The sequence below is a fragment of the Phodopus roborovskii genome, unplaced genomic scaffold, assembly GCF_943737965.1.
Source record: "Phodopus roborovskii unplaced genomic scaffold, PHOROB, whole genome shotgun sequence".
NCBI lineage: Eukaryota > Metazoa > Chordata > Mammalia > Rodentia > Cricetidae > Phodopus > Phodopus roborovskii.
Window position 1 is genome coordinate 2,194,908 of NW_026126469.1, and position 15,185 is coordinate 2,210,092.

Consider the following 15,185-nt stretch of genomic DNA (forward strand, 5'->3'; position numbering starts at 1 on the left):
TTCTATGCAGATAACTGTTGTTGGGTAAGATGCACATACTCCTGCAAACCTGAATTACACTCAGTGGGCACGTGGTATGAAGGAAGAAGGGAGAAAGTTGGAGAGAGGAGGGGGATTATAGGAGAGGGAGAAGGCTATAAGAAGATAACATGGGGTAAAAATGATCTAATTGTGTCATGTATAATGTAACATAGGAAAAATAAACTGCCATAAAAATGGTTAAGCAAGAAAAGAGTAACTACACACACAAAATTGACAAATGACAGTAATCAGTACACACCTATTAATAACCCTGGATATAAATATTCTCAGTTCCCCAATCAAAACAGACCAGTACATTGGAGCCCCTCCAGAAAAATTGTTGCCTTCAAGGAAAGCATCTCACCATGAAACTTAGATACTTCCTGTATTAGTCATGGTTCTGTGTGTGTGTGTGTGTTTTGGGTGTGTGTGTGTGTTAACTGTATTAGTCATGGTTCTCTAATTGAATGTGTGTGTGAATGTGTGTGTGTGTGTGTGTTTTTTTTTTTTTTTTTTTTTTTTTTTGTGTGTGTGTGTGTGTGTGTGTGAGTTGTTAGAGTGGCTTAACAGGCTTTGGTCTGACTATTTCAACAAAGCCTGTCTCCTGATGAAAAGTCCAATAATCGAGTAGTTGTTCAGTCTTAGCTGGTCTTCAGTATATGCTGGAATCCTGAAGTAGGCTCTAATGTGAAAGAATGGAATTTAGAGCAAGAGTAAGGATAAGTAGGTTTGCAAGAACTTCCTCCTTCCATATAGGCTGCTACCAGGAGGTATGGTTAGGGTGGGTCTTCCCACTTCAAAAGATTCAATCAGAAAACCCTCTCAGGTATAGCCAGCCTCTTGGGCTTTCCTTAATTCTAGATGTAGTCAAGTTGACAACCAACAACCATCACACTTACCTCAGGGAGGAAGGGTGGGGGAGAGCATTCCAAACAAAAGGACATAGGAAACATGCATCTATGACTGTTTTAATATTTGACAAAATAGCTTTTTAAAGCTAATTTTAAAAGACAAGGACACTTTATAATAGTGAAGAGAACATCCGTCAAGAGAACATTATTATTCTATACACATTCCCTGCACACAAGTGTGGGAAGCCACAGCCCCAAGATGGCGCCTGGCTGGATGCCAGGTAGTCAGAGCTTAGCTGTAAACAAGCCTTATTTGGAAGTGCTTGATGGATCTGGTGTTCTTCCTCCTTCTGTGGCCTATCCGGGATTGCCAGGTGGCATGAGCTGATTGGGCAGTGAGCGCACATTTAAGGGCTTGCTGGGGCTGGGGGAAGCAGAAGCTGATGTACAAGGTTCCTGAATAAACTGCTTGAAGAAGAGTCGTGGTCGTGTTTCCTTGCTGGCTGAGGTAGACACTACACACAAGTACACCCAATTTTATAAAAGGAATACTACTAGATTAATCTTTGTAAAGACACAGATTAATCCCAATACAGTAGTAGTGACTCATCAATGAACAAGTTTTCTGGACAAAATAAACATCTGAATTAAATAATATCATATATCAAATAAGCTTAAAATATCTATAAAACATCCCATTTGAATACTGCAGAATATACTTTTCTTCTCAGTAGACGATAGAACTGTTTCTAAAGTAATTTACAGAATTGGATACAAAAGAAGCCTTAACAAATATAAAAAAATTGGAAAAAGAATATTTTTAAATATTAAATATTTTAAATATTAAAAAAAAATTAAAAAGTCTTGTCACTGTTTATTTCACTGTGAAGAGACACCATGACTAAGACAATTCATACAAGAAAACATTTAATTAAGGGCATGCTTACAGTTTTAGAGGCTTAGTGTATTGCCATCATGGCAGGGACTATGGTGGCATATAGGCTGAAGAAGTAGGTAGCTGAGAGTTGTACATTCTGGTGCAAAGGCAGCAGGGAGTGCAACTGGGCCTTGCATGGGCTTTTGAAACCTCAAAGCCTGGGCCTCTCCTGCCAGGGAAACAGGTAGGCTGACACCAGAGCCTCAGCTTTCCCTCCATTCTGACAAGTCCAATCCCCCAGTCTCCTCCCCAGCTGTGCAGCAGACCTTCTGCTGTGCCCTCTCCTATCTCCCGGACCCCATTCCCAGGAGAGTAACTAAGCAGATCCTGATGGAACACTTAGCTTTCTATCCTCTTGGAAAGCACCAGTCCACTTCTATTCCTAAGTCTCAGGTCCCAATACCCAGAAATACATTTTACCTGGAACTCCCAACGGCCACACCTGTCAAACCCCAGATTGTCCTACAGGAAACACAGCCACCACACTCTCCTAAGAAACAGAGAGGGAGGGAAAAGATTTTCACTAATCCTATATCCGACAAAGGGCTGATCTCCAAAATATACAAAGAACTCAAGAAACTAGTCAACAAAACACCAAATAACCCTATTAAAAATGGGGTACAGAACTGAAGAAAGAATTCTCAATGGAGGAAATAAAAAAGGCTGAAAGACACTTAAGAAAATGCTCCACATCCTTAGCTATCAGGGAAATGCAAATCAAAACAACTTTGAGATACCATCTTACCCCTGCCAGAATGGCTAAAATTAGAAACACCAGTGATGACTTATGTTGGAGAGGATGTGGAGAAAGTGGAACACTCCTCCACTGCTGGTGGGAGTGCAAACTCATACAGCCATTTTGGAGATCAGTATGGCGGTTCCTCAGGAAAATGGGAATTAGTTTACCACAGGACCCGGCAATCCCCCTCTTAGGCATATACCCAAAGGATTCACATCAATGCAACAAAGACATCTGTTCAACTATGTTCATAGCAGCACTATTTGTAATAGCAAGAACCTGGAAGCAACCTAGATGCCCCTCAATTGAAGAATGGTTAATGAAGATGTGGCACATCTACACAATGGAATACTACTCTGCAGAAAAAAATAATGGAATCTTGAAATTCATAGGAAATTGGATGCCACTAGAAGAAACCATCCTGAATGAGGTAACCCAGTCACAAAAAGAAAAACACAGTATGTACTCACTCATATATGGATTTTAGAACTAGATCAAATGATCACCAGCCTATAATTCACATCACCAGAGGAACTAGGATACAAGTTGTATTCTAAGAGATTCATATAAAGTCCCTCACAGAACTGGGAAGGGACAAGTCCCCCAGACCTCAGGTAAAGTGGGGGAGGACAGCTAATGGAGAGAGAAGTAGGAGAAAATGAGGGGGAGGAGAGGAAGGCATGTGCGACCAGGAGGATTGAGCCTGGCTAGGAATGGGAAATAGGAAAGAGAGAGAGAGAGAGAGAGAGAGAGAGAGAGAGAGAGAAAGAGAGAGAGAGACAGAGAGAGAGAGAGAGAGAGAGAGAGAGAGAACATAAAAGAGGAAGCCAATATTGGTTTGAAGATAAAGTTGAACACAAAGAAAGGTCGAGGGAACTACAAGACTGCTCCCAACTAACAATCTCAGCTCCCGTGGAAAGGCTATCATAAATGCCCTTCCCCGGAGAGTGAGATCAACAACTAACTTCTCCATGGAATCCTCAACTAATGCCTGTTGAAAATAGGAGCAAACACCCATACATAAACACTGAGTCGAACTAGAACCCAGAAGCAGATGGAGAGGACAAGACCATGCGGTAGAAGTACATAGAGACAGCTTACCTGAACAAGGAGGAGCTAAGGGCCACTAGACTGATAGCTGGGAAGCCAACAGGGGACTGACTCGGACCCCCCTGAATATGGGTCTCAGCCAGAAGGTCTGAGCAGTCTAAGAGACCTCAGACAGTGGAGCCAGGATGTATCCCTGGTGCACAAAAGGACTTTGCAAACATATCCCCCATGGAGGGATACTGCCTTATTCTAGAGATAGGAGAGAAGCCCTAGTCCCTACTTCACAGGACCTGTCAGATCTACATGACCCCAACTGGATGGCATTCCCCTACATATGGTATTGTGGTGGGGGGTTGGGAGGGGAGGGTGTTTAGAGTGCATGTGAGAGGGCAGAGAGGGCAAAAGGGAGGGAAGGAGGGAGGGAGGGCTGGAGGGGAGGGAGGGAGGGAGGGAGAGGGAACTGGGATCGACATGTAAAATAATAAATTAAAAAAAAAAAAAAAAAACGCTTTGACTCCAAAATTTAAGTTGAAGAACAAGTTACTGGGGAAAAGGATTTCTATTTTTGTTTCCACAGAAAATGAAAAGATGTGGATTCCTTCCAGACTAATGTGGTTTGATCACGCCAGACCGCCTGAAACAGAGTACAAGCTGATCCTACATTCCAAACAGCTGGACAAAACAGCCCTACAGACTACAGCTAGGATATCTGAATCTTCTTCGAATCCCCCAAGACAGCGCCCCTTACCAGCAGGAAGTAGTTTGGAAAGAACGACGCCCAAATTCCCAAATATTGTGTATAAATGTTTGTCTTCATTTAATTGGACTTTGTTATATAAAATTAAATAAAAAATAATATATATATATATATATATATATATATATATATAGAGAGAGAGAGAGAGAGAGAGAGAGAGGGAACAAATACCTTGGAACAAAACATCCACCCAGCAAAAACAAGACCAGACATCAGAACCTAGAATTATGTTTTCCCACTCCCAGATAGAGATTTGATGCTAGCACAAAACCACAATAATAGCCAAGACAATATGTCTTCAGCCCAGCTACCTACCACATCAGGCTCTAAATATTCCAACATATTTGAAGTACAGAGAAAAGACCTTAAAACAATTGTTATGAATGATACAGTTTCTTGAAAAGGAAACATATAAATTCTTCAAGAAATACACGAAAACACAAACAGTGGAAGAAAATGAATACAACCACTCAAGACCTGAAAGTGGAAATAGAATTAATAAAGAAAACCCAAACTGAGGGAAATCTGGAAATGAAAAAATTAGGAACCCAGAAACCACAGAGGCAGGTTTCACCAACAGAATACAAAAGATGAAAAAGATACTCCCAGGCATTGGGGACAAGATAGAAGAAATGAATTCACTGATCAAAGAAAATGTGAAATATACAAAACTCCTACACAAAATGTCCAAGAAATCTAGGATACCATGAAAAGACAAAATCTAATAGGAATAGAGGAAGGAGAAGAGACACAAGTCAAAGGCCCAGAAAATATTTTCAACAAAATCATAGAAGAAATTTTCTCCAACCTAAAGGACATGCCTATCAAAATACAAGAAGCATACAGGACATTGAAGGGTCCAGACCATCACCCAGCCCCCTGCTTTGGCAGCCATGACAAACTACAGAAAAGACCCAGTAGGATGTGCTGAGCTCCCCAACCTTGCCTGACCTTGCCCTAATTACTAAGAAGAAACTGCCAAATACCCTCCTATGGTAAGGAACCAATCAGAAGTTAGCTGGTGGGCTTTGGATGTGCTTTACTGATAATAGTGGAATGCAGTAGGTTGCAATGGTCCTTGGATAGCTTCCAGGCATAGCAACCTTTCTGCAGCTGCAGCTGACCAATCAACTCAGGATAGGTTCTCTCAGCCTGTAGCTGTATCAGTCCTGAGACTGCTATGCAACTAGCAGTCCCCCCCCCCCACACACACACCCTCTTGCTCTAACCCCATTACATGCACTGCCCACTGCTGCTCAGGGTCCCTCCTACTCCACCTGTGTGTCGGATGGACAGAAGACCCAGAGTTAACTCATAATTAAAAAGACTCTTTGCTTTTGCACAGGATCTGGTCTCTTTGTGGTTTTTGGGTTCCAGACTTTGGGCACAACAAACACCAAATACACTAGGCCAAAAATGAAAGTTCCCTTGGCACATAGTAATCAAAACACTAACCTTACAGAACAAAGAAGGAACAGGCCAGGAAAATAGATCAGACAACTGAAAGCCTTCATCAATTCCCTCCTTCCCCTCCAAGTCTACACCCCCCCCCCAATCCACAGTACTGCAATAGCACACCAGCTGCAGCCTTACTTCAGCTCCCACATCTGCTGTGGATCCCACACATCATCACCTCCTAATCTCCCTTATCCCAGCCCTAACCAGCAGGCAGCCCCTGCTAATCCACCTGGAATGCCTGCCAGAAAAGTAGGCAGATCTTCTCTTCTACCTCTGTCTCCCAGATCCAACCCCCAGTCTCTTCCCCAGCTCTATAGCAGAGCACCTGTGGCAGCTTCTCCTGCTACCCTGTTTGAATCTCCTGTTCATCCCACACCTCTTCTCCTTCTAACCTATTACCCTCACTCCTTGCTTTGTCTCAGCTCCTAAACCCAGCAGGCACCCCTGAAAACACAAAAACTGGTCCTGTTAGGGAAGTAGACCTCTCTTTTTGCTCCTCCAATCCTAATTCCCCACCCAACTGAAATGGCAATCCTGCCTCCATGAATCCTCAGAGGCAAGAAGTGCTCAGTTCCTATCTCCTCCTCCTTACATTCCTTTCTCCACCCAGCCATATCCTCCCGTCTCCACCTCCCTAGTGCTGGGATTAAAGGAAGGAGATCCCAAGTGCTGAGATCACCTTTGTGTGAGCTGTTTCTTTTAGGACTCAATCAATTTTGTGTAGTTAGTGTGACCTTGAACTAGCAGAGATACATTTACCTTTTAATCCTGAGTCCTGGGATTAAAGGTGTGTGCCTGGCTTCTATAGCTGTTTTGCTATTTTGATTTCCAGTGGCTTTAATAAGTCAAAAACAATATATAACCACAGGGTAACCTACTACAGTGGAAACTTCCTAAAATAGATGAAAGTGATCCTAATAAGATCGGTTAATAGTATGGGATACTGAATCTCAACTGGCCATCTCTTAACACCAGTCCTTGGTCTAATTTGCAAGGGATTCCCAAACAAGCCAGGCTGTTGATATGACAATGGGATGCTTCCTGCAAACTGACAGTAGGATCCCATTGCCAAGAACAACACCCATACAACTCACAGAACATGGAGAAGTTGAACTGGTGCCTTCATGGAGCCTTCACCCCTACACTGTAGTGTCTTCGGAGCAAGGTGGTACTCAGCAAACTACCACAGGAGAAACAGAAACAGCAACCACCACAGAACTTTTGACTTATAATCTGTCCTACCTGCAAGATATGCTAGGTAACAGTGGCACAAAACTTGTAGAAACCTCCAATGAGGTTAAAGCTGAAGATCAGAGAAGCAAAGTGGCAAGCATTTTGAGAGTTCTCACTTCCATCAATAATCAGAATAAAGGGATGATCCTGTACTGATCTCCAGGCTGCACTGCTCTCCACCAAACCTCAGACTGCCTTATATGCCTCTCTAGTGCTGGGATACACCACCACCACCTGGCCTCTATGGCTAACTAGTGTTGCTTCTGGGATTAAAGGTGTGTGCCACCACTGCCTGGCCTCTATGGCTGACTCTGGGTAGCTTTGCACTCTGATCTATCTTCAGGCAAGCTTTACTAGAGAGATCATAAACAAAATATTACACAGAACTGAGGAGGAACTGGGGTGAGTAGAGGAAGGGAAACTGTAAGTAGGATATATTGTCTGAGGAAAGAATCTATTTTCAATAAAAGGAAAAAAATGCAGGGAAAAGCAGAAAGGAAAAACATAAAAAGGCAGACCTTTTAGAATTACAGTTGATTTCTCAGTAGAGATTCTGAAAGTAGAAGGTACTGGACAGATGTGCTGTAGACTCTAAGAGACCACAGATGCCAGCCTAGACTGCCTAGACTACTATATCCAAAAATTTCAATCACTGCATTAGGAGAAAATAAGACATTTTATGATAAAACAAAATTTAAATAATATCTGTCTACAAATCTAGCCCTACAGAAGGTGATAGAAGGTAAAGTCCAACAGAAAAAAAATAACTACATACAGGAAAACACAGAGAATAAATAATCTCAGACCACCAAACTACATACAGGAAAACACACACACACACACACACCACCACCACCACCACCACCACCACCAGCAGCAGCAGCAGCAGCAGCAGGAGCAGCAGCAATAACAAGAAAATAGCAGGATTCAACAATCATTGATCATTGATATCTCTCAACTTCAATAGTCAATTTCCCAACAAAAAAGATAGAAACTAATAGAATGGGTTCAAAAACAGGATCTATCCTTTGGATGCATCCAAGAAACAAACCTTAACAAGGATAGAGATCATTTCAGGAATGGAAAAAGATATTCCAAGCAAATTAACCTAAGAAACAAGCTGGCATAAACATTTAACAAAATAGACTTCAAACCAAAACTAATCAGAGGAGATAGGAAACTACATACTCATCAAAGAAAAAAATCCATCAATATTACCAGTTCTTAATATCTGTGCCCCCAAGCACAAGAACATCCACCTTTGTAAAAGAAACACTACTGCAGCTTAAGTCACATGCTCACCCTCATGCACTGATAGTGGGAGACTTCAATACCCCAGTCTTGCCATGAAAACAACAACTAAACAGAGAAATGTGGGAGTTAACTGACATTATAAACCTAACAGATATTTACAGAACATTTCACCTAAACACAAAAGAATATATCTTCTTCTCAGAACCTCATAGAACTTTTTCCAAAACTGGCCACATATTCAACACAAAACAAGTGTTAACAGATCCAAGGAAATTAAAATAAGCCTGCAATAGTGATATATGCCTTAAATCCCAGCACTCAGGAGGCAGATGCAGGCAGATCTCTATGAGTTCAAGGCCAGTCTGGTCTATAGAGTGAGTCTAGGACAGCTAGGACAGAAAAAATCATGTAACATCATATCTTCATCATATCTGACCTCCACAGATTAAAGCTAGACACCAACAACAACGGAAAGCTTACTAACTCATGGAAACTAAACAACTCTCTACTTGGCAAAGACTCAAGACAAAAATTAAGAAAGAAATACAAAGACTTTCAAGAATTATACATAAAAACAAAACAAAACAAACAAACAAAAGAAACCTGGAGAGATTGTATACTAGAAACTTCATAGCACATCTGAAAGCTCTAGAACAACAACAACAAAAATCACACTGAAGTACATGGCAAGAAGTACTCAAACTCAGAGCTAAACAAACAAACAAACAAACAAACAAAAAACCCAAACTAGAAACAAACAACAAAAGTTTAGTCAATGAAAAAAGAGTTGTTCATATATATATTTTTCTTATTTTACATATCAATCTCAGTTCTCCCTCCCATGCCCCCTGACCCCCTTCCTATACCATCCCCACACACATTCCACAGGGAGGGTGATGCCTTCCTGGAGGGATCATCAAAATCTGTCAAGTCATTTGGAGTAGGGTCTAGGCCCTCCCTCCTGCCTCTAGGTTAAGGGAGTATCCTTCCATGGGAAATGGGCTCCTGAAGTCCATTCGTGCACTAGGGATAAGTACTGGTTCCATTGCCAGAGGTGGAATAGACTGCCCAGGCCTCCTGACTGAGACCCATGTTCAGGGGTTCTGGGTCAGTCCTATATTGGTTTTCCAGCTATCAGTCTGGGATCCATTAGCTCCCCCTTGTTCAAGTTAGCTGTTTCTGTGGGTTTCTGTAGCCTGTTCTTGACCCCTTTGCTTATCACTTCTCCCTCTGTGAAACTGAATTCCAGGAGTTTGGCTCAGTGTTCAGCTGTGGGTATCTGCCTCTGCTTCTGTTAGCTGCTGGATGAAGGCTCTAGGATGGCATATAAGGTACTCACCAATTTCATTATCAGGGAAGGGCATTTAAGGTAGCCTCTCCACTATTGCTTAGGCTCTTAGTTGGGGTCATCCTTGTAGATCTCTGAACATTTCCCTAGTATCCCAGATATCTCTTTAAACCTATAAGGGCTCCCTCTATTATGGTATCTCTTTTCTTGCTCTCCTCTATTTTCCTCCTGACACAATCTTCATGCTTTCTTATGTTCTCCTCTCCCCTCCTCTTTCTCCTAACTCCCTCTCTCCTCACACACACATTCCCAGTTTACTCAGGAGATCTTAGTGTCTTTGATACTGGTGTTATGTTCAGGAAGCAGTCTCCTGTCCTGTACCAATTAGTTCAAGGGTACTTCCCAGTTTCTCTTCTAAGAGGTTCATTGTGGCTGAACCTCTTAGATCCATTTGGATTTAAGTTTTGTGCATGGCCATAGATATGGATCTATCTGCAGTCTTCTACATGTCAGCATTCTATTGTGCCAGCCCCAAATAACACACAGAGACACTGTATTAGCATTTCTTATTGGCTAGCTCTGTCTTAAATATTAACTTATTTCTATCGATCTAAGTATTTCCATGTGGTCTGGAGTTCTGCTCTCTCAGTCCTACATGTTGAATCTCCTCCCTACTACTTCCCAAATCCTCCTTGTCTCCTAGTCAGCTTATCTTGTTTTCCTATTGGCCAACAGTGCTTAATTCATTAGCCAATAAGAGAAACATATTTACAGAATGACATCTCCCATCAACGTTCATTGTTGCTCTAGTCACAATAGGCAAGAAATGGAAACAACTTATGTCCTTCAGCTGATGGATGGATACTGAAAATGTGGTATTTATACACAATGGGATACACTTCAGCTATAAAGCAAAATGAATCACAAACTTTGAGGGTAAGTGGCTGGAACTAGAAAAGATCATATTGAATGAACTAACCCAGATCAGAAAGATAATGTCACATGTTTTCTCTCTTTGGAGGCTTCTCTCTCCAGTTCTTTAGATATCAGTACATATTCTGTAGTAACTACAGAAACCACAAAGTAAAAAGGGACCATTTCTATTGTAGGGTGTTGGGTGGGGGGCAAGAGAAGAGACTATCAGGGTACATGTGATCCCATAGGGGAAATGGGAAAAACAAGCTGTAATGGCTAGTTTTGTGTCAACAAGCTGAAGTCACCTAAAATGATAGAACCTCAACTGAAAAAACAAACAAACAACAAACAAAAAAGCCTCCTTAAAATTAGGCTGTAGGTAACTGGTAGGGCATTTTTTCTTTTATTCAGTTATTTATGGGGGAGGGTCCACCCCATTGTGAGTAGTGCTGTCCATGGGCTGGTGGTCCTGGGGTCTATAGAAAGCAGTTCAAGCAGACCATGGAGAGCAAGCCAGCAAGCTGCACCCCTCCATGGCCTCTGCATTAGTTCCTGGCTTCGGGTCCCTACCCTGCTTGAGTTCCTATGCTGACTTCCTTTGATGAGGAACTGTGATGTGAAACCACAAGCTGAGTAAACCCTTTCCTCCCCAAGTTGCTTTTGGTCATGGTGTTTTATTATAGCACGAGTCACCCCAACTAAGATACAGGGGAACTTCAATTAGGGAAGACAGAAGGAGATAAAGATAGGAGAAAGATGGAAGAGGGTAATGAAAGGTTTCTGTACCCTGATATTAAGTCTCTCTGCAGCTATAATAATCAGGTCAGGCTAGATTAAAAGTCCAGGTTTAATCTGAGCAAAGCATTCCTGGGTTGTCCCAAGGGAAGAAGAGAAACAACTAGGGGAAACCACCAGGGGAAACCATGAGGAGGTAGCTTTAAATGCTCTCTGGGAGTGGAGCCATCAGTATCAGGTGGAGCTGCTAATGGTGGGCTTCCTTAGGGGTGGGGTCTTGAATAGGAGAAGCAGGGATGAGTGGAGCTTCCCAGCAGGTAAAATAACAAGGAGAAAGTCTGGAAAATTCATAATAAATCATACTATTAACTATTCAGCTTTAAAAAAACCTATAAAATGCATAAATCTGTGTATAAACATTTATATTTTGTTGCTTTTTTAAAGAATTTACTTATCTATTTTATTTTTTCAAGACAGGTTTTCTCTGTGCAACAACATTGGCTGTCCTGTAACTTGCTCTGTAGACAAGGATGACCTCAAACTCACAGGGATCAGTCTGCCTCTGCCTCCCGAATGCTGTGATTAAAGGTGTGCACACATTTATATATTTTTGAAATGAAATTCTCTCTTCTGGTGGATAATGCTCCCTCCAAGAACCAAAGGCCACCTAACAACATCCCAACAGCAGGCATGGAAAACTGGCCAGGGTTGCTCAAGAGATTTCCTTGCCTTTGGTTTTCCTATAGAGGTAGATGCTATGTCTATATTTCTGAGGACACCATGTACTTTAGATGCAGGACACAGAGGCTTTTGAGCTAAAACTGACCAGAAAGACTCTTATCTAAAGACTACCTTTCATACAGAAGGAACCATGTAACCTTCCAAAAGAGGGAAGCAACAACAGTTCTACCTAGCTATGATGACTATTATCCACAGTGACTAACATAGCACGGTAAGCCAAGAGATGCAATAGTGGCACATGTACCTTCATAGTAACCAACAGCTTTCTAATTGAATGTAAGACCCACTCAAGAAGAGGAAAATCATGCCTGGAACTGGAAAACTTATCCAATTACCCAGGGCTAGTGAGGTGATGTATCTTGGAGCAGAACCTACACTCACACTTTACTAAACCTGCATAATTCATAACCACACTCTAGTTACCCTTAGACCCACAAGTAAGTGTAGTCCTCATTTCTCATCAAGCACACTTCTTTGCATTAGATGGTGGAGACCTTTACAGAAAACTGCAACCAACCAAATTGTACAGTTGTAGATTGCAACCCTAATGGATACATCTATTATAAAAAATTCTGCACCTGACGGCCTAGGAACACTGGACAAGAGAGGATGGACAGATTGTAAGAAACAAAGAACAGTGAATGTGCTGTGAGATTGTGTCTTTCATTAATGTCAGAAGTTATACCCATAAATTCTCAACAGTGTACTTACCTAAACATGAGTCCCATAAAAATACCAAAAATACCAAGCTAACAGTGAGAGTGGATATATCTACGACTCTTTTGCCTCCTCTTGGGGACCCATCTCCTCCTATTGGCTTGCCTAGTTCAGCCTCCATATGAAGGCTTTTGCTTGTCTTACTGCATCTTGTTTCATCCTGTCTGGTTGTCCTCTCTTGGAGGCTTCTATTTTCTGAAGAGGAAAGGTAGGGGGAGTTTCTCTGGGGGAGGGGAGAAGTGGGGGGAGTTAGGAAGAGTGGAGGGAGGAGAAACTGGTTTTGGTGTATTGTATGAGAGGAGAATATATTTTCAATTAAAATATTATATACATATGTGTGCATGTGTAGCAACAGTTAATGAGAAAAGAGGTGATAACTTGAAAGGCAGCAATATTGGGTATCTGGGAGTTTTGATGAAGGAGAAGAAATGTAATTATATTATAACCTCAAAAATAAAAGTAATAATTAAAAATGTAAAAGAACATCACTAGCAAAAACCAAACGTTTGGTTATAGGTTGGTATAATTGGGATCACATTCTGTCAATATCAACTATAAAGTACTTTTTTGTCAAAACAAAACAAAGTCTGACTAGCATTTAATCAGGCCTCTATTTAATCAGGTCTAACTACTCATGAAAAAATTTCTTGAATTCCCAAATTTGTTAGTATTTTTTTTTAATGTCACAACTTATCCTGAACTAGTTACAAATGGACCTCTGCACTGATTCATCTTTGTAGGAATCACTCCTCTCAAGGCCTTGTTTCTGTGGCCAAATGGAGGGCCCTGTTGCTGTAGCTCCCTAGGTAGCCAGGAAACTGCTGCTTTGGAAGTAACAGTCACTTTCCTTTTCTCAAGATCAAGGCACAGAATGTCTGTGGGAGGCATTGTCCATTTTTAGAATGTTAAAAAATTTCAGATATGAAGCAGAACTAACAATATCCATGTAGAATTAGCTCAAAGTAAATAGAATTGATATTATAAAAGATTCACTAATAGATTTGCTTAGTAGACTTTAAATCACACGAAGTAGAATTTAGCTATGGAAATGGAGTCTCCAAAATACACCAATATACTCCAAAATAAGTAGTATATTCACCAGGTCTGTTAGAGCTAACCAAATGTAAATCTTTATTCACTACGCTTCACCAGACATTAGGCTCTATACCTATAACAAAGACAACAGTCATGAAAACAAGCCATTAAGCCCATCCCCAAAGACTTACCTATAATGGGACACAGGGTTGCAACTGTGAGGGTTAGATAAACTCCATTTTATGCTGACCATCCACCTAGGTACTTAATACCTGACTTATCTCTGACTTAAGACCCTGGATGATAAGTACCAGCAACCCTGACCTCTTGACTCCTACCCAGAAAAGCTATGACCATCTCATTTGTACAATATGATTAACTGCTTATTTGGGGTTCTGGAACTTACTTATAAAGCTATTCAGTGACTATTTTGAAGTCACCCTGAACATCTAATTTTGGCAGAGCATAATAGCTCTTGTGGTTTTCATTTTCCTCCACTTGCCTCTGAGCACACATTTCTGATTTGGGTTAGAGACTGACCCAGTAGGCAGCTTTAATAAATTTTCTAATTGTAATCTGAATAGAGTCTGGGGATCTTTTTCCAGTGATCTCAAACTCCAAAACACAGCATCATTAAGTCCAGGTCTGCCATTAAGTCCCCTGTACACTTATAACAAATACTCAAGATGATCTTTTGATGATGATCATTTGAAAAGAAACAACACTGGTATACTTAAAAGAATTCTGGCAAGAGAAAATAGAAATTCATAGTCAAATGGAAGGAGTGAGAAAGAATTATCCAGAGTGAAGTCAATCAGACCCCAAAGATAACTATGGTATGTGTTATTTTATACAAGGATGTTAGCTGTTAAGTCTTTGATGATCAGGCTTCAATCCCTATAACCACAGAGTTAGGTATAGAGTAAGGGGCTGGGAAGAGGGAGGGATCTCTCTAGGAAGGGAAGAGAAATAGAATAGTTATGGGTGGATGAAGTGGGGAGATGACACCGGAATGAGAATGTCACATGGGGAGGGTAAGGAAAGAAATGGCTAAGGGGAGGAACAGCTACAACCTAAGGGTCATTTGGGGGGTTGTATGGAAACCTAATACAATAGAAGCTTCTTAAATATATGCATATATGAAAGAAATATAAAGGAGAATCAAATAATGAGGAAGACAAATATCTAACTAGAAATCTCTTGCCATCAAATGAAACTTGCAATTTCAGAAATGGGTTACATCTAATTGAGTTGTTAGCCAAAGTGGCCCCATGGAAACTCCTGAACAGTTCAGGCTACTGCCAAGTCTATTGGTTGTTCTCTACAAACTGATGGTAAGGTCTCACTGCTGAAGGCAACACCTACATAACTCACTGAACATGGAGGAGAAAGGTAAATACCAACCCAGCTACAAACCTTTGATTTACAATGGGAAGCTTCCTGCAAGACATGCT